Raw genomic sequence first — 23,672 nt, forward strand, 5'->3', positions numbered from 1 at the left:
ATATATATTGAATTACAGGAGACAGGCTGGCAATGGAGGGTTGTGTGTGTGCTTCTGTGTATATCTGTTTTAGGGCAGGAGACAGGGTGATGGTTGTGGGTTGTGTGTGTGTATTTCTGTGTATATCTGCTCAATGGCACGAGAACAGTATGGTGGTGGAGGGTTGTGTGTGTGTGTGTGTGTGTGTGTGTGTGTGTGTGTGTGTGTGTGTGTGTGTGTGTGTATCAGTTTAATGCCAGGAGACAGAGTGTTGGTGTAGGGTTGCCTGTGCGTTTTTTTTGTGCCAGTCTCTTTAATGGTAGTTGATAAGGTGGTGGTGAGGGTTGTGTGCGTTTTTCTGTATATATATCTGCTTAATGACAGGAGACAGACTGGTGTACGTGGCGGGTTGTGTGCATGTGTGTTTCTGTGTATATCTGTTTAATGCCAGGAGACAGAGTGGTGCTGAAGATATGCGTGTATGTTTCTGTGTACATCTGTTTAGTTGCAGGAGACAGGGTGTTGGAGGAGGATGGTGTGTGCGTGTTTCTGTGTATATATGTTTAATTTCAGGAGACAGGGTGGTGGTGGAGGGATTTGTATATGTGTTACTGTATATATCTGTTTATGGGTAGGAGATGGGGTGTCATGGAGGTTTGTGTGCGTGTGTGTGTTTCTGTGTATATCTGTTTAAGGAATGGTGACAGGGTGGTGGTGGAGGGTTGTGTGTGTATTTCTGTATATCTCTGCTTAATAATAGGAGAACAAGGTGGTGTTGGAGGATTGTGTGTGTGTGTTTCTGTGTATATTTATTTAAGGGCAGGAGACAGGGTGGTGATGGAGGATTGTGTGTGTGTGTTTCTGTGCATATCTGATTAATGGCAGGAAACAGGGTGGTGATGGAGGATTGTGTGTGTATTTCTGTGTGCACCTGTTTAATAGCAGGAGACAGGGTGTTCGTTGAGTGTTGTGTGCCTGTGTTTCTGTATACATCTATTTAAGGGCTGCAGACAGGGTGGTGGTGGAGGGTAGTGTGCGTGCGTGTTTAATGACAGGAGACAGTGGTGGAGGAGGAACGTGTTTGTGTTTCTGTGTTTAACTGCTTAATGACAGGAGACAGGGTGGTGCTGGAAATATGTGTGTATGTTTCTGTATGTATCGGTTTAATTGCAGGACACGGTGGTGGAGGAGGCTGGTGTGTGTGTGTTTCTGCGTAAATCTATTTAATGGCAAGACACAGTGTGGTAGTGGAGGGTAGAATGTCTGTGTTTCTGTGTCTATGTGCTTACTTGCAGGAGACAGGATGGTGGTGGAGGGTTGTGTATGTGTGAGTGTTTCTTTGTATATCTGTTTAATGGCAGGAGACAGGGTGGTAGTCGAGAGTTGTGAGTGTTTGTTTCTGTGTATATCTTTTTAATGGCAGGAGACAGGGTGGTGGCCAAGAGTTGAATGTGTTTGTTTCTGTGTATATCTGTTTAATGGCAGGAGACAGGGAGTTGGTCGAGGGTTGTGTGTGTGCATTTCTGTGTATATCCACTCAATAGCAGGAGACAGGGTGGTGATGGAGGGTTGTGTGTGTGTTTCTGTGTATATCTGTTTAATGGCAGGAGACAGGGTGGTCGTGGAGGGTTGTGCATGTGTGTGTTTCTGTGTATATCTATTTAATTGCTGAGGACAGGGTGCTGGTGGAGAGATGTGTCTGTATTTCAGTGCATATCTGTTTAATGACAGGAGACAAGGTGGTGGTAGGGCGATGTATGGGTCTGTGTTTCAGTGTATATCCGTTTAATGGCAGGAGACAGGGTGGTGGTGGTTGGAGTATGTGCGTGTTTCTGTGTATGTCTGTTTAATTGCAGCAGACAGGGTGGTGGTAGAAGTGGTGTATGTGCGTTTCTGTGTATTTCTGTATCATAGTAGGAGACAGAGTGGTGATGGAAGTTTGTGTGTGTTTGTGTTCCTGTGTATATCTGTTTAATGAAAGGAGACAGGGTGGTGGTGGAGGGTTGCTGTATGTTTCTGTAAATTTCTGTTTAATAGCAGCAGACAGAGTGGTGGTGGAGGATGGTGAGTGTGTGTTTCTGTGTATAACTGTTTAATAGCCGGAGACAGGGTGGTGTTGGAGTTTTGTGTGTGTATTTCTGTACATATCTGTTTAATGACAGGAGACAGGTGGAGGGTTGTGTGTGTGTTTCTGTGTATACCTGCTCAATGACAGGAGACAAATTGGGTGTCATGGATTGTGTGTGTGTGTGTGTTCCTGTGTATATCTGTTTAATGGCAGAAAACAATGTGGTGGTGAAGGGTTGTGTGTGTGTGTTTCTGTGTTTGTCTATTTAATGGCAAGAGACAGGGGGATGGTGTCGAGATGTGTGTGTTTCTTTTTGTACCTGTTTAATTGCCAGTGAGTGTGTGATGGTAGACCGTTGTGTGTGTGAGTGTGTGTGCGTGTGTTTCTGTGTAGATCTGTGTAATGGCAGGAGACAGTGTGGTCGTGAATGATTGTGTGTGTGTTTCTGTGTATATTTGTTTAATGGCAGAAAACAATGTGGTAGTGAAGGGTTGTGTGTGTGTGTTTCTGTTATATTTGTTTAATGGCAGGAGACAGGAAGGTGTTTTAGAGATTTGTGTGTGCTTCTGTGTATATCTGTTTATTGTTCGGAGGCAAAGTGTTGGTGCAGGGTTGTGTGTGTATGTGCTTCTGTGTATATCTGCTTGATAGCGTGAGACAACGTGGCGATGGAGGCTTGTGTTTTGTGTTTTAGTGTATATCTGAATAGTGGCAAAAAACAGGGTTTTGCTGGAGAGTTGTGTGTGTTTCTGTGTATATCTATTTAATGGAAGGAGACAGTGTGATGATGGAGGGTTGTGTGTGTTTCTGCATATATCTGCTGATTGGCAGGAGACAGGGTAGTGGTGGAAGGTTGTGTGCTGTTGTTTCTGTCAATAACAGTTTAATAACAGGAGACAGGTATTGGTGCAGGTTGGTGTGCATGTTTTTCTGCATTTTACGTGAACCGTACAATTTGCTGCAGAGACATTCACAACTGGACACGAGCCACATTGATAATAAGTGAGTTGGAAACGTGTTGGAACTGAGTTGGAAGAGTGTCTTTTTTTAACGTTTTCAAGATGTCAATTACGCTGAACAGCAACACGCTATTGGAAACAGAAAGGTGAAAGGTGGAATAGATTCAACTTTCAGTGCTGAATGCCACTGAGCCGCAGGAGGTGGGATAGCGGCTTGTTTCTGTAGTGTAGCGGTCATAACGTTCGACTTACGCGCGAAAAGTACCCAGTTCGAAACTGGGCAGAAACTGCTTTGCTCTTCAACTGCAGCCTTTCACATGGACAAGAACGGAGCTTGCTTGCTTTCCAAACTGCAAACCTGCCTTCGAGTTTGCTTGAACAAATCTGCACTCGAAGTGAACTGCAATACGATTCCATTTAAATCCTGTTAAAAGCATTGTAAATGATCATATGCCATTCTGCTTGATCCTTCCACGAAAAGCATTACCGCATTTGCATTCCTTGCGCAGGCGGCTCGGTTCAAAGACAGGGAAGAAGCTGATGCGCTGGTGTCACAGCGCACCACGGATTCCTCAACTCGTCTATCTGTCAAATGTATCCCAAAGTCGTCGCTGAAAGACCTCATTTGGAAGCTGTCTGTCGTTATTCAACGTACGAGAATTGGCACCAGAGGTCCTGGATCATGTTTTGGAGCAGTTCGCACGTTAGTGGCTCATTCAATCAGCAACAGCAATGAAAGAAATTACACTCTCAGAAAAACCTCTGGACCTGTGCTTTCATAGCGTCGCTAGTATTAAGGTGCGCCCCGAGATCTAAGCCACGTTGGAACTGAAACGGAGAATCGACAGAGAGGCTACAGAATGACATCGCATCCATTTGGTTTTCTTTAAATCACTGACGAGCAGGAAAATGTAAACGGGGAGGGCGAGTGGGGAAGTGAGGCAGTTGCAGCTCTGGGGAAACTCCTTCTTTGTGACTCACTCAGCAACCAGAGACGTGAAGGTGACTCAGGCGTGAGAGCTCTTCACATCGAGAACAAAAAGCAATCAAGGGCAGTTAGCACCTCTTCCGGAGTGGGGGTGGGGTGAGGTAATTACCTTTTGACTTCTGTTACTATGTTCAGAAACTGCCTTTTAGATTGAGCTGAACAGAAACTGCATTTCTAAAAAGCACCATGGAATTTGTTAAACTTTATTGAGTCGCTTCTCATCGATTCCCACACAGGTTTCCAACTCAGTTGGGATCCATGAGGCTCATGTCCAGGTGTGAACATCTCTGCAGCAAATTGCACGGTGAAGGTCAAAGGCAAGGAAAGTGGCATCTCGAACCGGCCCCGAGGTCAGACCTTCCTCACAATGTAATCTGTCGTTCTCGGATTGGAATGCGACCTCCGGTTTTACGGTGGAACTTTCATTGGGAACCTTATTCTGCAAAACAGACACAGTGACTGAAACTATGCTGCACGGTATGATTTGGGTCACGGCCTGCTCAGCTTTGTGCATTTTCCCTGTAGTCCGGTGTGTTTCATGTTCCGTGCAAACGAGAAAGTTGTCCTGTTTAGAGCAATGGGTGAAATCATTTAGTAAACCAAGAATCCGAATTGCAGTAATGTCAAGCAGCTGATGGTAATTTGACCCAATCATAACCGATCATATATTCTCACGCACTCACAGACACATTTGGAGCTGAATCCAGTCTGAGAAGATAGACTCAGCTTACCAGTGATTTTTGTCTGGATTGATGGGCTATCATTATCTGCTGAGAAATTAATATTGTAGACGGGCACATCCGAGCAGCTGTGCGAGTCGGAGAGGGATCATGGAACCCTTTTCACGTGAGTTTGCATCTGTTGTTATGCAGGAGCACAATTGGAAGTGCAAGAAAATGGCGCGATGGGCGTGTTGGTAGTGTGGCCGAGCGGTCTAAAGCGCTGGATTAAGGCTCCAGTCTCGACAAAAGCGTTGGTTCGAATCCCACCCCTGCCCTTTCCTCTGAACAGCTCCATCGGCGCAGCATTGTTAAAATGCTGTTTCGATCCCTACTGCGTTTCTGTTTAAAGCAGAAGAAAAATGGGTTTGCTTCCCGGGGAATTGACTGCGGTGTGGGAAAGTGCCGAATTTTCCAAAGTGTCTGTGCTGTCGTGATCGTGTTCGCCTCCCGCGCGGAAAATCGCAAGCAGCTCTACTGTTACTTTCTGTTCCAGGCAAGTTGAGCTTTTACTGGAACCGAATGGAGACTGTTATTTCATCGCTGTTGCGAAACAGAGTCCGACGGTGACTCGACTCGCCGTCATTCGGTTTTCTGGCCAATGAGAAAATCGTTCCAATCTATTTCGATGTCATATGTTATTGAATTTCTCCCACTTTCTTCATTTCCGTCCTGGAGACATCGGAAGGGAAAGGTAATCTAATCGAGACTGCGATTGGTGAAATTCACTTTTTATGGCCCATTCTTATTATGTTCTTTCTTTGTCGCTTTGCAGCATTGTCTGGGAAGTGGTGGTGCACTCAGGCTGCAGTATGTTTGAAAGAGTAGTTTGGAATTGCCCTGTTGTTAGTTGTGTGATTACTTTATGGCTCATGCCCCCGGACTGTCTCACATTTAGCATTCATGCTCGCTGTGTCTGAAAATGCATTTGGTTTTCCCGTTTTGTTTGTGTTCCGTGTTAAATGCTTTCTGTTTTGCGATTCGCTCAATACATTACGAATTAACAGGGTTTCTGAGGTAACTTCCAGCTGTAAAAATCCTCAACTGAGAATCTGGGAAACTTTCCCGGAGTATGGTCAGTCGGAGCAAAAGTAAGGAAGTCGTTCATTTCTGCAGTGTTTCACAATACTACCTTTCCCGTGAGCAGTCGAACAGACTGAATGATTTTGCCACAGACTGCGACGGCAAGCTCCGCAAAAACGTAATTCTTTAAAGCAGGTGTGAGCAACACAACGTTATGGGGGTACACCGCGTGGAAACAGATACTTCGGTGTATCTCGTCCATGCTCAGCACACAGCCAAATTTAAACAAGTCCCATGAAACAACGAGCTAATGGAAACAGAAAGGTGAAAGGTAGAATGGCTTCAACTTTCAGTGCTGAATGCCACTGAGCCCCAGCAGGGACGGCTGAGGCCTGTTTCTGTAGTGTAGTGGTCATCACGTTCGCCTAACACGCGAAAGGTCCCCAGTTCGAAACTGGGCCGAAACTGCTTTGTTCTTCAAATGCAGCCTTTTACATGGACAAGAACGGAGCTTACTTGCTTGCTTTCCCATCTGCAAACCTGCCTTCGAGTTTGCTTAAACAAATCTGCTCTCGAAGTGAAATGCAATGCAGTTCCATTTACTAACAGCGCAAAGCCTTGTAAAGTTTTTCTCCAACCTGGTTCTGATCATATGCCATTCTGTTTGAGAGTGCAGTTACCCCCTTCTGATCCTTCCACGAAAAGCATTACCGCATTTGCATTCCTTGCGCAGGCGGCCCGGTTCAAAGACAGGGAAGAAGCCGATGCGCTGGCGTCACAATGCACCACGGATTCCTGAACTAATCTGTCTGTCAAATGTATCCCAAAGTCGTCTTTGAAAGAGCTCATTTGGAAGGTGTCTGTCGTTATTCAACGTGCGAGAATTGGCACCAGAGATCCTGAATCATGTTTTGGAGCAGTTCGCACGTTAGTGGCTCATTCAATCAGCAACAGCAATGAAAGAAATTACACTCTCAGAGGAACCTCTGGACCTGTGCTTTCATAGCGTCGCTAGTATTAAGGTGCGCCCCGAGATCTAAGCCACGTTGGAACTGAAACGGAGAATCGACAGAGAGGCTACAGAATGACATCGCATCCATTTGGTTTTCTTTAAATCACTGACGAGCAGGAAAATGTAAACGGGGAGGGCGAGTGGGGAAGTGAGGCAGTTGCAGCTCTGTAGAAAATCCTTCTTTGTGATTCACTCAGCAACCAGACACGTGAAGGTGACTCAAGGGCAGTTAGCACCTCTTCCGGAGTGGGGGTGGGGTGAGGTAATTACCTTTTGACTTCTGTTACTATGTTCAGAAACTGCCTTTTAGATTGAGCTGAACAGAAACTGCATTTCTAAAAAGCACCATGGAATTTGTTAAACTTTATTGAGTCGCTTCTCATCGATTCCCACACAGATTTCCAACTCAGTTGGTATCCATGAGGCTCATGTCCAGGTGTGAACATCTCTGCAGCAAATTGCATGGTTAAGGTAAAAGGCAAGGAAAGTGGCATCTCGAACCGGCCCCGAGGTCAGAGCATCCTCACAATGTAATCTGTCGATCTCGGGTTGTAATGCGACCTCCGGTTAAAGGGTGGAACATTCTTTGGGAACCTTATTCTGCAAAACAGACACAGTGACTGAAACTATGCTGCACGGTATGATTTGGGACACGGCCTGCTCAGCTTTGTGCATTTTCCCTGTAGTCCGGTGTGTTTCATGTTCCGTGTAAACGTGAAAGTTGTCCTGTTTCGAGCAATCGGTGAAATCATTTAGCAAAGCAAGAATCCGAATTGCAGTAATGTCAAGGAGCTCATGGTAATTTGACCCAATCATAACCGATCATATATTCTCCCGCAACCACAGATAAATTTGTAGCTGAGTCCAGTCTGAGAAGATAGACTCAGTTTACCATTGATTTTTGTCTGGATTGATGGGCTATCATTATCTGCTGAGAAATTGATATTGTAGACGGGCACATCCGAGCAACTGTGCGAGTCGGAGAGGGATCATTGAACCCTTTTCACGTGACTTTGCATCTGTTGTTATGCAGGAGCACAATTGGAAGTGCAAGAAAATGGCACAATGGGCGTGTTGGTAGTATGGCCGAGCGGTCTAAGGCGCTGGATTAAAGCCCCAGTCTCGTCTGAGGCGTGGGTTCGCATCCCACCGCTGCCTTTTCTTCGGAACAGCTCCAACGGCACAGCTGGTTAAAATGCTGTTTCGATCCCTGCTGCATTTCTGTTGAAAACAGAAGTCTCTGAAAGACCTCATTTGGAAGGTGTCTGTCGTTATTCAACGTGCGAGAATTGGCACCAGAGGTCCTGAATCATGTTTTGGAGCAGTTCGCACGTTGGTGGCTCATTCAATCGGCAACAGCAATGAAAGAAATTACACTCTCAGAGGGACCTTTGGACTTTCACCAGAGCTGCAACTTCCTCACTTCCCCACTCGCCCTCGCCGTTTACATTTTCCTGCTCGTCAGTGATTTAAAGAAATCCAAATGGATGCGATGTCATTCTGTTGCCTCTTTGTAGATTCCTCCGTTTCAGTTCCAACATGGCTTATATCTCGGGCTGTACAGTAATACTAGCGACGCCACGAAAGCACCCCTGTTCCCTCAATGCTATAACAGTCAATTTGTTTGAATAAAATGATCCTCCAAAGAGTAACCCACCCAAACACTTTTTCCGATCATATTTCTTCACATTTACAGCTGACTAATGCACATATCCCTGAACACCATGTGCGATTTAGCATGGCCAGCTCACCTAACCTGCACATGTTTGGATTGTGGGAGGACACGACAGCAAAGTCGCATCGACTTGGGGAGAACGTGCAAAGTCCCCACAGTCACCCGAGGAGAGAATCAAAACAATGTCCCTGGCGCTGTGAGGCAGCATTGCTAACCACTGAGGTACCATGTAATCTTATGCAATAAGTAAAATCAGTGAAAGATATGAAAAAAAACAAGTTTCAAATGAACACTCTCCGGCATTGTCAACGCATGTCAATCTTGCATTCAATACGAATAGGTGTATGGAAAACAATAAAAAACAAAATCCCGGCAATTCATGAATAAACAGTAATTAAAAGTTTAATTTGATCAAAGGTCATAACAATGTTTCGATGAATTGCAATTTTTAATGACACATGTAGGTAATTAGCTAACTAATGAATAATTGGAAGTGGCATATATTTACTTAATGCCGAAGAAAGCGACTTGTTTTCCTTTTGTTACACAGCAGCATAACAATGTGTGTGTGTGTTCGAAATGTTTGAATCAAGCTCTTTCTCACAAAATAACTGATGACTTACGATCACTTAGCCTTGTCACCTTTAAAACCACAACATTGTCAAATATTTTCCAGGAATTTACAACCAGAAGAACTAGTTAACTTCTTTTCATAGGAACCCAAAGAGAATAAGTAGCGGACACTGTGAATTCGTTGAGTCAATGCAAGAATTCAACTGAAGACAACATCACTTCTTTCCAAAATGTTCAAAATTTAAAAAAATCAGAATTTATTGCCATTGTTGAATGAAAGAATAGAGATGCTAATTCATTTTCATTTGATTTTGTTGCATGAAACATCCGTAAGCCGTATTATGATTACAAGCACAATAAATGTGAGCATTGAAGTCAAATATAATTAATTGAATTCAACGATGTTTCAACAGGCAAAATAAAAATTGATATTTACAATGATTGAGAGATTGTGCACTGCAATATCTTTGCAGTGGTTCATGTACTGTGCCGTAAATCCAAATTTGTACAACCTATTAGATTGAATAATTATTATTTTTATTCTAAATCAGCAACAATTTAATTTTCAAAGTCTGTCAATGCATTAAAGAATAATGAATAATCTCTTTTTGCAAGTGATTGAGCAATGTCTGGAAATGAACTGGAATTAATTCAGTTAAAAGTAATTACATTTCCCTGAATTTTAAGGCTGAGATTACCGTGATCATTCAAATGAGCAAACATCAGATATTTGCAATGACGTTGGATGGGAAGTCATTGGTTTCTTTGTGGGGTAGGTGACCTGAAAAATAAAGGCATTTTCATACTGTACTATTCGTACTCAGAAATAATGGATTAAATCTAAATGTGAATCTCATTATACTTGTTCAAAAGACTTATTTATAAATAATTGTGCCATTACTGTAATGGCAATGACTTGATAATGAATGCTGTATTTTGAAGAATTAAAATGATACAATATTTCAAAAGCACTTTGCAGTGATGTTGATTGGATATTTATTGAGATCAGTAAACCGAGGCATAAAACATTGTACCTAGCTTTATGGATTGAAGAAAAATGAGCCATTCAGTGATTATTGAGCAAAATTCTTCTTTTTTTAAGTAAAAAATGTACGTAATACAAGAATTGTGAATTTCCATACACCGGATTCCTTGTAGAGATATGATACATCAATTTATATGATCAATATTATGATCAATGTTGAAAGATTTGTGTCAGAACTAGGAAGAGAATTCGTAAGTCATGAAAGTGAGCTTGAAACTGAACAATGTAGTCAATGACATGTGGCGTATATGCGATTTTAATAATATTGTCATTTTTGGACAATGATGAATAATGTTGGAATAGAAATGCCAAAAACATCAACATGGTCAATGCAGTTCTTTTCTTACAATGAAATGAAAACAATAATCATTTTGTAGCACGCATGATTTGAAATAACAGTTTTTTAAATATGACATATACAGTGAAGACTAACCCTTTTTCAAAAATGTAGGAACTTCACGAATTTAAAATGCAGTATTTGTTCAAATTGTAATAAAATGGTTATAATTTGAATTGTCTCTTGTAAACACACAACAAAAAAGGAGCTTAAAGATTGTTAGATTGACAAAAATTTGCTTCCCAACGTTATTGTAGTATCCTCAATATCTGTGATAAAGTAGAATTATTGGTTTAAACAATATAAATCAACATGAACGACTGAACTGAAATATAACACATCAATTGCATAAACTGCATAGAATAGTAAATAAATGCTTACTGTTGTCATTTGTCCCAGGAACAATAAGACACTTACTCAGGTTATTCCACTGAATAGTAATCAGCTGATGATGAATATCTTTGTGTCGCTTTATGTGCACTGTTTTGTGTGAACATTGATTTCAATAAATTTAGATATTTACATGAATTAGGAACAGGCTGATAACTGTGTGTGAAAGATCTTATTTAAGATTAGACAATTTTTAGTATTCTCTAGGTTTGCTGAACAAAACACAGTTAAGTCATCATGCAATAAACTGGATTAGAGAGAAATATGCAAAATTCAATTTCAAATGGATGCACTCGGATATTTTCACAACATTTCAATCTTACATTCAATATAAATAGATGTGTGGAAAACTAAAAACAAATTTAAGACAACTCATAAACAGATCATTACTAAAAATTGATATATAGTAGGAAGTGGCATTTGTTTATTTAACTGAAGAAGAACTTGATTTTTTTTCTCGTATTTACACCTTTGAAACATCAAGTTCTATGTGCAGTCTGAACTCAGCTCTTCAGAACAAAAGAAAATCAAGGAATATCTGTACTTTGCATATTTCATCTTTGTGAGTGCAACATTATCAAATATTTTGCAAAGAATATTGATTGAGTGGAATTAGATACATTCTGTTATTCGTGGACTGAAGAAAATATGTAGCAGATATTGTGATTATTGGAATGAACAATAAATGAAAACATATCTAATGTTGAATTGAAAGGCAATTCATTCGATTCTTAGATATTTTCTTATCAACATTCAGAGCTGCTCTGGCACAGCTCTGTGCAAGGTGGGAATTGAAATTGTACCCTCTGGTCTGGTAACAGAGACACGACCAGAGTTGCACAAGATTCCTTCATAACATTCCCAACCAGGCTGGGCAGGGCTGAAAACTAATCAGATGTTTATTGTAATAATTGGATTGGAATTAAATGGTTGGATACTGTGTGTAATCTACTTAAAATTCAGTAGCAATTTACAATAATGATGGGAGTTAACAAATGTCTTAATTAAACATGATTTTTATGATCACTTGGGGAACGACAGCTTGACAGGATGGTGTGATTAGTGTGCATTATATATAAAAAATGAATTTAATTATTCTATATGGTCAGAAGTTTCTCATTTTCTGAAATGCAGATTAAAATGTTTTTGATAGACATGTAAATTGGAACAAAATGATGAATTGGTCAGTCAATGTGCCTATTCAGCTGAAGACAACTTTCATTCTTTCTGAAAATGTACGATTTCTAAGAAGTCACTATTTCCTGTGATTGTTTAATGAAATAAGATAGATGCCAACCCTTTTTTGTATGCTTCAAAAAATTCATGGGGATTTGAATGATTTTGCACATGAAACATATTCAATTGTTATTGTGATTAAAAACACAATATATGTTAACATTAAAGTGATTTCCAATCAAATCAATTCAAAAGTGTTTCCAAGTTTAAACTGAAAAGCAATATTCAGAATGATCGAGTGATTGTACATTGCAATGTCCTTGCATTAGTTATTGTATGGAAACATAGTTCCACATGTCCACCCCTTACCGAATTGAACAATTATTAGGTATTGGCAACAAATCGATTTGAAAACTTTTATTAATGAATTTAAGAATAATGAGGTATCTCCTCTTCCTATTCCACTGAGTAATGTTCAGAAACGAAGAGAAATATTGCAGTGTAAAATAACTGGTGTTCTCTGAATTCCAATGGCTGAGAAGACTGTGATCTTTCAACTGAGGAAAAGTCATATATTTACAAATGATGTTGCAATGGCAATTATTGGTCTTTTGTGGGTATATTGGCCTGATCAAACAGGTTTTAATATTGTAGCAGTCACACTAAGAAATATGGAAGGTATTAAAAGCACATTGTTCTTGTTATAAAGCCAAAGTTAAAGTATTGCGTAATTATTGTAATTGATCATTGTTTCTAAAATTCTGATAAATAAATTGACTTAATATTTTGAATGCACTTTGCTCTGATGTCGATTGTATATTCATTAAGATTAATAAACTGAAAATTAAAATATAAAACTTGGCTTTAATAATTAAAAAATCTCAGCAACAATTGAACATCGTTCAACTTTTTTTTGGTCGGTTCATGTCTATTTTATTAATGCAACTTTTATCATGATAAATGTTTAGATAAATGTCAGCACTAGGAAGAAAATAATGAGGATAGGAAAGTGAGTATTATCATGAACTAAACATCGAGTTAATGACATTTGGTACAGGAAGTCATTTTGTCGCAAAAAACTAATAATTCTGTGATTATTGATCATTGACAACTACTGTTGGAAGAAAATAAAACTATCTCAAAATGAAACCAAAAAATGAATATCATTTTGGAGGTCACATGATTTGAAAAGCGGACATTGTCACTTAATGTGACATTTGAGCTGAAGAATCGTTCTTCCCCCCTCCCCCCGCCACCCCCATGTGTAGTCCTTTCAATAATTTAAAATTTAGCTTAACTTGAACTAAATAACAAATGGATATTCCTCCATTATTTTCTTGCACACAAAAAATAAAAAAAAAACATGAAAATGATATCGCTCTGCAAGGAATAGTTTCACAGATAATAAGTGTTTATATTGAATTGAAATGTCACCATAGCTGTAGGAGTGATTTCCCCTGACAAGGAATGAAGACTGAGGAGATAGGCCGAACTCAGGCAAGTGGAAGATGTTTACTCATGCTGCAATCAGTTAATGCAGGGATCATCCCCCGAGGCAAATCTAGGAAGGGAGATCCATGACACACTGTAACGTGCACAGTAAAAAACAGTATTTCTACACACCTTCTGTATTACAATGTCCACATGCAATGTAGTTACAGTCCTTCCCTCATTATACAGACACCCGATCCTGTAGAACAACTAATCTTGGATGAACATCGCTATGGATTGCCCGAGCTTCCTATTGCTTCATGGTGTTTTACAGGTGGTATAATCTCCAGGCCTTGGGATCTCTCTGTGCATTTTATTTCCTCAGATTACAAAATTAATTGTTGCAGTCCTTTGGGCCTCTCACTCTGCCTTATTTACGATTCTCAAGAATATGTAATTGGAAACTTTTTAAATGTTCTGAGCAACGTTAGTGGGCAGCATGGTGGAACAGTATTTAGCACTGCTGCATCACAACGCCAGAGACCCGGGTTCAATATCCCGCCTCAGGCGACTGACTGGGTGGAGTTTGCACATTCTCCCCGTGTCTGCGTGGGTCTCCTCCAGGTGCTCCGGTTTCCTCCCACATTCCAAAGATGTGCAGGCCAGGTGAATTGGCCATACTAAATTGCCCATAGTGTTACCTAAGGGGTAGATGCAGGGGTATGGGTGGGTTGTGCTTCAGCGGGGCGGTGTGGGCTTGTTGGGCCGAAGGGCCTGTTTCCACACTGAAAGTTATCTATCTATTCTCCAAAAAAAATAGTAACTATTTCTGGCAATCAAACCCTGTCTGTTTCCCTGATAGCCGCTGTGGAAGTTAGCTGGGCTCTATCCTGCAGCTGGTGTTTATTCATTCACTGGGAAAATTATTCTTTCATTAATGAAAGTCAGGGTTGGTCATTTTTCTGTATGCCTGCATTCTCTTATCACTATCTGGTGTATGACTGTCTGGAATGGCATACTTATGGACTTGGAGTAGGATTGTACAAAATGTTCTTTTTTAACTTACGACTGAAACAGATTGTTCGTCTCATTTATCTCCCGTCCACCATTTTGTGTTTTAATTCCAAGGCAGGCTGCTCGGGGCTTCCCTACAGCAGCAAATCTACAAGGATTTCAGCACTAAAATAAAAATTAGCATTCGCTACCATTAGGAAACAGTACCATGCAATATGCTTACGTCACTGAGACTTAATTCCACACTTAAAGCCGACTATACTGGATTTGATCAATGATTACATATTAGATATAAGTAACATTTAGTGTTAAAACTAGTCACGGTAAACTTAAAATAATTATAAATGTCATATTACAATCCGTCACATGTAGAATTGAACATTAATTATTGGAGTCTAAAACAATCAGACGTATCTTCATTTGTAAGGCGAATATGAATCCAATGATTTCTGTGAACATTCCAATGAGAAGGTATCAGATATTTCCTGTCAGTGTTGGATGAGGAATCATTGCTTGGTTTGTGGTTGTGTTGACCTGGAATAAAAGATAATTTTTTCTTTGTAAAATTGGCACTACTAAATAATGATTAAATTGAACTGTGAATCTCACGATATTTGTTACAAAACCTAACTTGAATTACTGTGTGATTGTTGGACTAACAATGAATTGGTAATCTATTTTAGAACACTGACACATTAAGTGATTCAATATTTCCAAACGGGTTTGCTGTGATATTGATTACATAAAATTAGTATCAGTGAACTGAGAGTTAGAATGCTGGCATGATGTTTTGGAAAATATTTTCGATATGCAGTGATTATTGATCATTCAACATTCTCAGATAAAACTGCAATCTGTAATTGCTGTCTCAGCTTTTCATCTGTAGAAATACAATATATAATCCATGCAACTTTTCATGTCATCAATATTCAGACATTTGTGTAGGCATTACAAAGAAAATAAATCGACAAGGAACATGGGTATCATAGCAAAAAACAGTCAACAGCATTTATAGAGGAAATTTTTAAACATTGTCTCTGAGTGAAGACATAAAAAGGTTGAATGGGGATCTGTTACAATGTATTGAGCCGGATTTACATTTTTAGCACGATGATTGGGGGAACCTATCAGAAAACTCGCCTATATTTAGGAATTCCTTTATCTCAAAACATGTTACTATCAGCATCCTTTGTCGTAAGTGAAGTCTATTTAATGGTGTGAGAAAGATGTGTGTATATGATAAGAAGGAATCTCTTGCATATATTTGGGATGGTGTGAAAGCGTGATGTTTGTTGTGGTTATTCATCTTGAGAACAATACAATACTGACAAAAGATTTTGCACTGAACAGTAATTAGGTGGCCTTGAATACCATCGTGTGGCTTTATGTGCAGTGATTAATTTATTTCAAGAGCTTTTCAATAGCAATCATATTTTCCATGATTTGTAAAATGATTAATAATTTTGTGACAAACATCCACATGTGGTCATGAGCTGGATTCAAAGAATCCAATGTGTTGGTGTGAAAACCCTTCATTATTGACATTTCCAAGCGAGGTGTATAATGCTCAGGCACTGACTGGAAGTCAAGGTGTAAGAAAATCTGATTCACCCTGGAGCTGATTGATTCTAACTGCTGTTTGATTGAGGTTGATTGATTTTGTATTTGTCCCGATTTCTCTGCCTGTAGGTGAATTTACAACGTCCAATTTCTGTCCATGGGTCACTTCACATCACTGGAGGTTTAAAATATAATTCTCAAATTGTGATAACAACGAATTTTCAATTAAAGTTTGTGTGTTAACAAACAAAACGATTTGTTGTTTTCCAGGAATTTACACTGACATTGATTAGATATTTATTAAGATAGATAAACTGAGAATTATAATCTAGTTGCAGGATTGTTGAATTGTTCAACCACAGACTTAAGGGTTTTATTTTGGGAATGATTTGGAGGCGCCAGTGTTGGACTGGGCTGTACAAAGTTAAAAATCAAACACCAGCAGTTTATTAACCAATATGTTTATTTTGAAGAACTAGCTTTCAGAAGAACCAGCGTTCATCAGCTGTTTGAAGGAGCAGCGCTCCGAAAGCCAGTGCTTCCAAATAAACATGTTGGACTATAGCCTGGTGTTGTGCGATTTTTAACTTTGTTTTTTGGAAGGAATGTTTTCTTTATTCAAATATACAGGCTGTTCAAGAACTCTATCGCGCCTTTCTTGATTTTCTTCTAGATTTTCTCATGTAAAATTCACACAATTTTCACTGTAATCAGTATTTCAAATTTCCGTCAGATCTAAGATGAAACGAGGATCAATTAATGAGTACTTCCATGAATGGAAAGCACAATAAATTCACTTTGCAGAGGCAAGATTCAAAATTTATCTGAATAAGCAAATAAACATTTTGAATGGAAAATATCTGAAAATGTTTACATTCAAATTTGAATGAAGTCAAATAACTTCTTTTTGAAATACATGGCCTGAAAACCTGTTTGAAAACATGAACAAATCAAGACTATCAATATGTCTTGCTCTCAGTGTCCTCGGCCAATTTTCATAAAGAATAAACACCACTTTCAGCAACAAGTATCATGTGTAATTACTGAATTGAAAAATAAGGTGATCGCTCTTGTATTTATTGGCAAGAATGTTTACTGTGGTTATTGCACTCAGTAAAAATAAGATCAAGACCAATGGCTGTTAGAATCATTGGCCACTCGTCATGAAGATTAAACACTGCTTTGAGCAACAAGTATCATGGATAATTACTGAACAGAAATTTCAAAGACACCCATTGTATTTATTGGCTGGAATAATGACAAGATGCTTACTGTGGTGAATAATCTCAGGAACAATAAGACAATTACTCAGATTATTTCCTGAACAGTAATTAGATGGTCATGAAGACCATTGTGTGGCTTCATGTATCGTGCTTTCTGTGAGCATTGAGTTCAATAACATTGTGATATTATACAGTGTGCAGCTAAGGTGAGTTGGTCATGCTAAATTGCCAATAATGTTCATGGATGTTTCAGGTTAGGTGCATTAGATCTTGTTAGAGTGGTGCTGGAAAAGCACAGCAGTTCAGGCAGCATCCAAGGAGCAGTGAAATCGACATTTCGGGCAAAAGCCCTTCATTAGGAATACAGCCTGTATCCCTGATGAAGGGCTTTTTCCCCAAAACATTTATTTTCCTGCTCCTCAGATGCTGCCTGAACTGCTGGGCTTTTCCAGCACCGCTCTAATCTAAACTCTGATTTCCAGTATCTGCAGTCATTGTTTTTACCGAGGTTAGGTGCATTAGTCAGGGGAAATGTCGAGTAATAGAGTAAGGGAGTGTCTGGGTGGGTTACTCTTTGGATGGTCAGTGTGGACTGTTGGGCCAAATGGCCTGTTTCAACACTGTCAGAGAATCATAAAGTCATAGATTCTGTGAATCTATGATTCTATGATTTTGGATTAAATTGATATGAGTGCTAAAGATACGACTTAAAGTCAACAAAATCTTTTAAGTTTAGCAAGGTACATTGAAGCCATCATGCATGAAGTGAGATGAGTGTGTGTGTGTGTGTGTGTGTGTGTGAGAGAGAGAGAGAGAGAGAGAGAGAGAGAGAGAGAGAAATTAAATGTTCAAATGAAAACACGCCAATAATTTCACAGCATATCAATCTGACATTCAATATGAATAGGTGAATGGAAAATAAAAATAAATTTCTGACAATTCATGAATAAGTAATAATTAGAAAATAAATTTGATCAAAGCACATACCGGTATTTAGATGAATTGCCATGTTTAGTTACAAATGTAGGTGATCAGCTGTCCAATGAATAACATGAAGTTGCATTTGGTATTTTGCTGAAGAGGAATTTCGACTGTTAATATTTTCAACTTTATACTACCGGAGAATAAGGATTTATGTGCTTGAAATGTTTGAACTAGGTTCCTTTAAACAGTAAAACAAATCATGATTACCATGTCTTAGACTCTTCCATCTTTAAGGTTGCAACATCGTCAACTATTTTTCCAAGGAATGTAGAACCAGCAGAATTCGATGCATCATTTTATTAGTGAACTGAAGAAAATAAATAGGAAATATGGTGATGATTGAAATGAAGAACAGATTGAAGAATATCTAATGTTGTTTTGAAAAGCAGTTCAATCTATACTCAGATATTTTCTAATGAAATTTCCGAGCTGCTCTGACACATCTCCGCTGAATGTGGAAATTGAAATCATTCCTCCTGATCTTGACGTAGAGACACTGTCCGAGCTCCACAAGGACCTGTCATAATGTTACCATCCCGGAAGGGGAGATGTATAGTCACATGCTTACGGCGGCAACTCAAATGAAAATTAACCAGATGTTTCTTGTAATTATTTGAATGGGAATTAATTGCGTATTTCCTGTGTGTAATGAACTGACAAAGCGAATTAGTAATTTACAGTAATGATGTAACAAACCAATAAAGACTTTAATTAAATATGAATCTCGTGATTATTCATTGTAAGAAAAAAATCTAATCATTTGATCAGTGTACACTGATGAACGAAACTCAATCAATCCAAAAGTTCCATATGTTCAATGCAGTTTGTCATAAAATGAAAAGAAAATTAATATACAATTGCAACATAAACGATTAGGAAAATAAATTAATTGGTCACTCAATGCAGTTGCTCATCTGAAGATAACTTCCCTTCTTTCCAGAAATGTTCAACTTCCCAAAGTTCAAAATGTCCAGTGACTATTTCATGAAACAATAAAGAGATGTTAGTTCCTTCTGTTGTACTTCAAACAGTTACAAACATTTTAAATGATTTTGTTCCATGAAAAGTGATTAACTTGAATTGTGTTTATAAATACAGTAAATGTTAACATTGAAGTTAAACATAATTAAATCAATTCAACTGTTTCCACGGTTAAAATAAAAATTGGTATCCACAATGCCCACTGCAAAATCTTTACATTATTTAATTTATGAGCCATAATTTCGTAGTCATACCGTGAACTATATTGAGCAACGATTAGATAATAGCAGCAATTGAATTGTCAAAATTATATCATTTCATTTAAGAATACTGAGAAATCTCAGTTAATTATTTCACTGAGCAATGTGGAGAAACAACCAGGAATTATTCTGATGAAAATAATTGCATTTCTCTGAACGCTTCAGCTGAGATTACCGTGATCATTCAAATGAGCAAGTATCAGATATTTACAATGAGGCATCGAATGGGAATTCATTGGTTCCATTATGGGACCGTTCACCTGAAAAATAAATTGATTTATGCATTGTAGTGTTCGTACTAAGAAACAATTGATGCAATTAAAATGCGAATCGCACTATATGTGTTAGAAAGAATAACTCCAATAATTGTGCAATTATTGTCATGGCAGTGACTGGAAAATTACGTTGTAATCTAAAAAAAAATTCAATATTTTAAAAGCACTTTGTCGTGATGATGATTGGATATTCATTAAGATCGGTAAACTAAGAAAAAGAATATGGCAGCTAGCTTTATGGATTCACAAAAATGAGCCATTCAGTGATTATTCAGCAGAATTGCTTTTGGTTCAAAAATGCAGGATTACAAGAATTACATGTTTCAATCCATTGGTTTGCTTATTGAGATGTAGCTTTAATTTACAACTTTTTGTTCATGTCCAATGATTAGACATTCATGTCAGACGTAGGAAGTAAATAAGTAGATACTGAAAGTACATATTGCAGTGAACATAAGATACAGGGAGCTTCTATAATTCTGTGATTATTGTACATCGATAAATAACTCGGGAGTAAAAAATAATTAGAAATCAACATGTTCAAAGCATTTTTTTCTTGTAACAAATTGAAAGAAATCTTTATGCATTGCACATGGTTTGAAAACACATCAGTCACCAAAACCCCAGTCAGAAATAAAATCAAGGTCATAATAAGCATCGGTTTAAGATAATAAGACCCTTATGAAGAGTATTCTGCTCAACAGTAATTAGAGGACCTTGAACATCTTCATGTCATTCTTGCAGAGAAAACTCTTTCATTATTCATAAAGAGTTAATATTGTAAATATTTTGACATTTGGATCATAACTAGGAAGAAATTAAGAAGCAATTCACATGATTATTTTCGTGAAAGAAACTCAAAATAAATTAAATGTACAGTGCCACCTTTCAGTATTTTCTCTGAATAAGCAGATAAAGGTTTTTAATGCGCAGAATCAACAGGGTTTCACCTACAGTTGTACTAAGCCGAAATAATTTTATTTTATTTTGCGATACTTTAACTGGAACCCTGATTGACCAGCTGCTATGTATGTTGATGTTACCATCCTCGGTCATTTGCAATAAAGCATGGTTATTGGTTTTAGCTAAATAATTTGTGTGCAATTACTGAACCAAAATGTAAGAAATCAAATGCATTTATTGGATGGAACTGGTCACCAAATGTTTATTGTGGCTCTTGTTCTCAGGAACGATAAGAGACTTACTCCGGTTTTTCTCCTGAGCAGTAATTAGATGACCAGGAAGACATTTGTGTGGCTGTATCTTCCCTATCGTGTGAGCATTGATTTCACTTACATTGAGATATTTTACTAATATCGGAAGGGTTTAACAATCGCGTTTTAAAGTTCTTAATTAAAGTCATATTTTCTTTTTAAAAATTATGGGAATTCCTTTGTGAAACATTGATTTAGAGATGCTGGAGTTGGACTGGGGTGAGCAAAGTTAAAAATCACATGACACCAGCTCATAGTCCAACAGGTTTATTGGGAAGCATTAGCTTTCGAGGTACTGCCTCTTCATCAGGCGATCTTCATCTCTTCATCTGCTCGGACTAGAGAATAAGGAGTGATGTACGTCAGGTGTAGAAATGCACAATAATGATGTGTTAAGTGTTTATTGAATCTCTTCTGCAGAATTAAGTTCACAGAATAAACAAAATGTGAGCATTCATGAGCTGACTGGAAGTAAAATCCTGTTGCCCACCATATGAATAATACCCGAATGTATTTTGATTAAATAAAATGAATTTCATTACTTACATCCTTTAAAATTTTAAAAACTGCAGTGTCCTCAAATCTAAAATTTAGATATAATATAATATAATGCATAATGTTATTAATGATCTGAAGATAATAAATTGCAGATTGAGAGATTATTGGAATGAACAACAGACAGAAACAGATCTAAAACTGGATTGAAAATCAATTCAAACTCTGCCTAGATATTTTCTAATCACCATTCTAAACTGCTCTGGCGTATCTCTGTTGGAGAAGGGAACTGAAGCCACACCTCCTCGTCTCATAGGAGAGACACGACTAGAGCTGCACAAGTGTCTTTCGTTATGTTCCTAACAAGGAAGGGTGGGATTATAATCAATTGTGATTACTCAAATGAAAACTAATCAATATTCATTCCGATAATTTGGCTGGGAATTAATTAGACTGTTTCTGTGTGTAATGGACTGAGAATGAAATAGTCATTCCCAATAATGATGGTACTAAGCACATATGCTCTTACTTAGAAATTAAAATCATGGCAATTGAAAGAAAGATAAATACACGTATTGCTAATTCATGAAAAATATGACTGCGGAATGTGTTTAAAGTAGTTTTTCTTATAATGAAACGATAGCTAGAATGCTTAGCAGCAGGATGTAATCGCGAAAAAAACATTCAATGTGACTATTCTGCAGCAGGCAGCTCCCCTTCCTTACACATATGTATAACTTCCAACAATTCAAAATTTACTCTGATAAAGAAAAGAACATACGTATGTAAATTCTTCTTTCTTGTTGACAAAAAAGTCACAAATTTGATTTTTTAGTTTTAAAATTTTTAACTATTACTGTGATCAGAAATACAATAAGTCTTCACGTTGAAGAAAAATATAATCAAATCAAATCAAATCAAAATACACATCGATATTCACAATAATTGGGAGAGTGAACAGAACAATATCTTTCCATCAGTTAATGAACGGAGCCATAATTCCACTGTTATACCCCTTACTGCAATGATCAATTATTAGATATTATAAATAACTAAATTATTAATATGCTGTCAGTGAACTGAATATTAATGAGAAATCTCACATTGCTGTTTCAACGTGCAATTTGTCGAAATAAACAGTAATTATTACTGAAATGTCTTAGATATCTCTTAATCAATGAGGCTGTTATTACCTTTATTGTTGAAACGAGTAGCATTCAGATATTTATAATGAGCATTGGCTGGAAATCAATGCTTTTTGGTGTAGACCTGAAAGATTTTGTTATTGTAGTATTGGCAGTAAGAAATAATTGATTAAATTATGATGTACATCTCACCTTACTGAATATTTTCAAGTTTTCTAAAAGGTTTCTGGTCCAGTCTTTAATTTAACAAGGGTAATTTTGGGTCAGCACATCAGTAACTGCCAACATTTTCGAAACATCCCCATCAAAGTTATTAATCTGATAATTCAGAACGAATACCATAAAACTCTGTGAATTTAACTGACTATATTTTTAGATTGTAGTCAAGTTCGTTCTCTACTTATTTCCTTCCTATTTCTGACACCAGTGCCTAAATATTAATTAGATTAAATGTCGTATGAGTTCGACGTTAGTTTTCTCTCAAAGATCTGTGCAGCACAGGAATTGGTCATTTGGCCCATAACGTTGTGTTGAACGTAATACAAAAGAAACTCATCCCTTCTGCCTACTCTTGGTCCATATACTTCCAAATTATCGAAATGAACATTAAAGAGCCTTAATGTATCCGCTTTCAGCACCAACCCTGGAAGTTCATTCCAGACACCTACCACTACCTGCGTAAAAACAAATTGCCCCTTACATGCCCCTTGAACATTCCCCCTAACCTTAAACGCATGTCACATAGTTTTTGATGTTTCAACTCTGGGAAAAACTCTCTGACCGTCAACCCTATCTATGTATCTCATGATTGTACAGCTATCCATCAAGTATTCCCTCAGTTTCCGCCATTCCACAAAAAGGAATCTGAGTTTTTCTCTCCTATCCGAATCCAGGCAGCATCCTGGTAAACGCCCTCTGTACCCTCTCCAAAGCCTCCATACCCTTCCTGTAATGTGGCGAACAGAAGTGAATACAATACTTCAAGTATGCCTTAACCAAAGTCTTATAAATTTACAATATGTCTTCCTGACTCTTGTAACCAGTTCCCTGACCAATAAAGGCAAGCATGCCATTTGCCTTCCTAACCACTGAATTACTTGCATGGTCACGTTCAGGGAACCATGGTCTTGAACGTCAAGATCCCTT

The sequence above is a fragment of the Chiloscyllium punctatum genome, chromosome 13 (assembly GCF_047496795.1).
Source record: "Chiloscyllium punctatum isolate Juve2018m chromosome 13, sChiPun1.3, whole genome shotgun sequence".
Classification (NCBI taxonomy): Eukaryota; Metazoa; Chordata; class Chondrichthyes; order Orectolobiformes; family Hemiscylliidae; genus Chiloscyllium; species Chiloscyllium punctatum.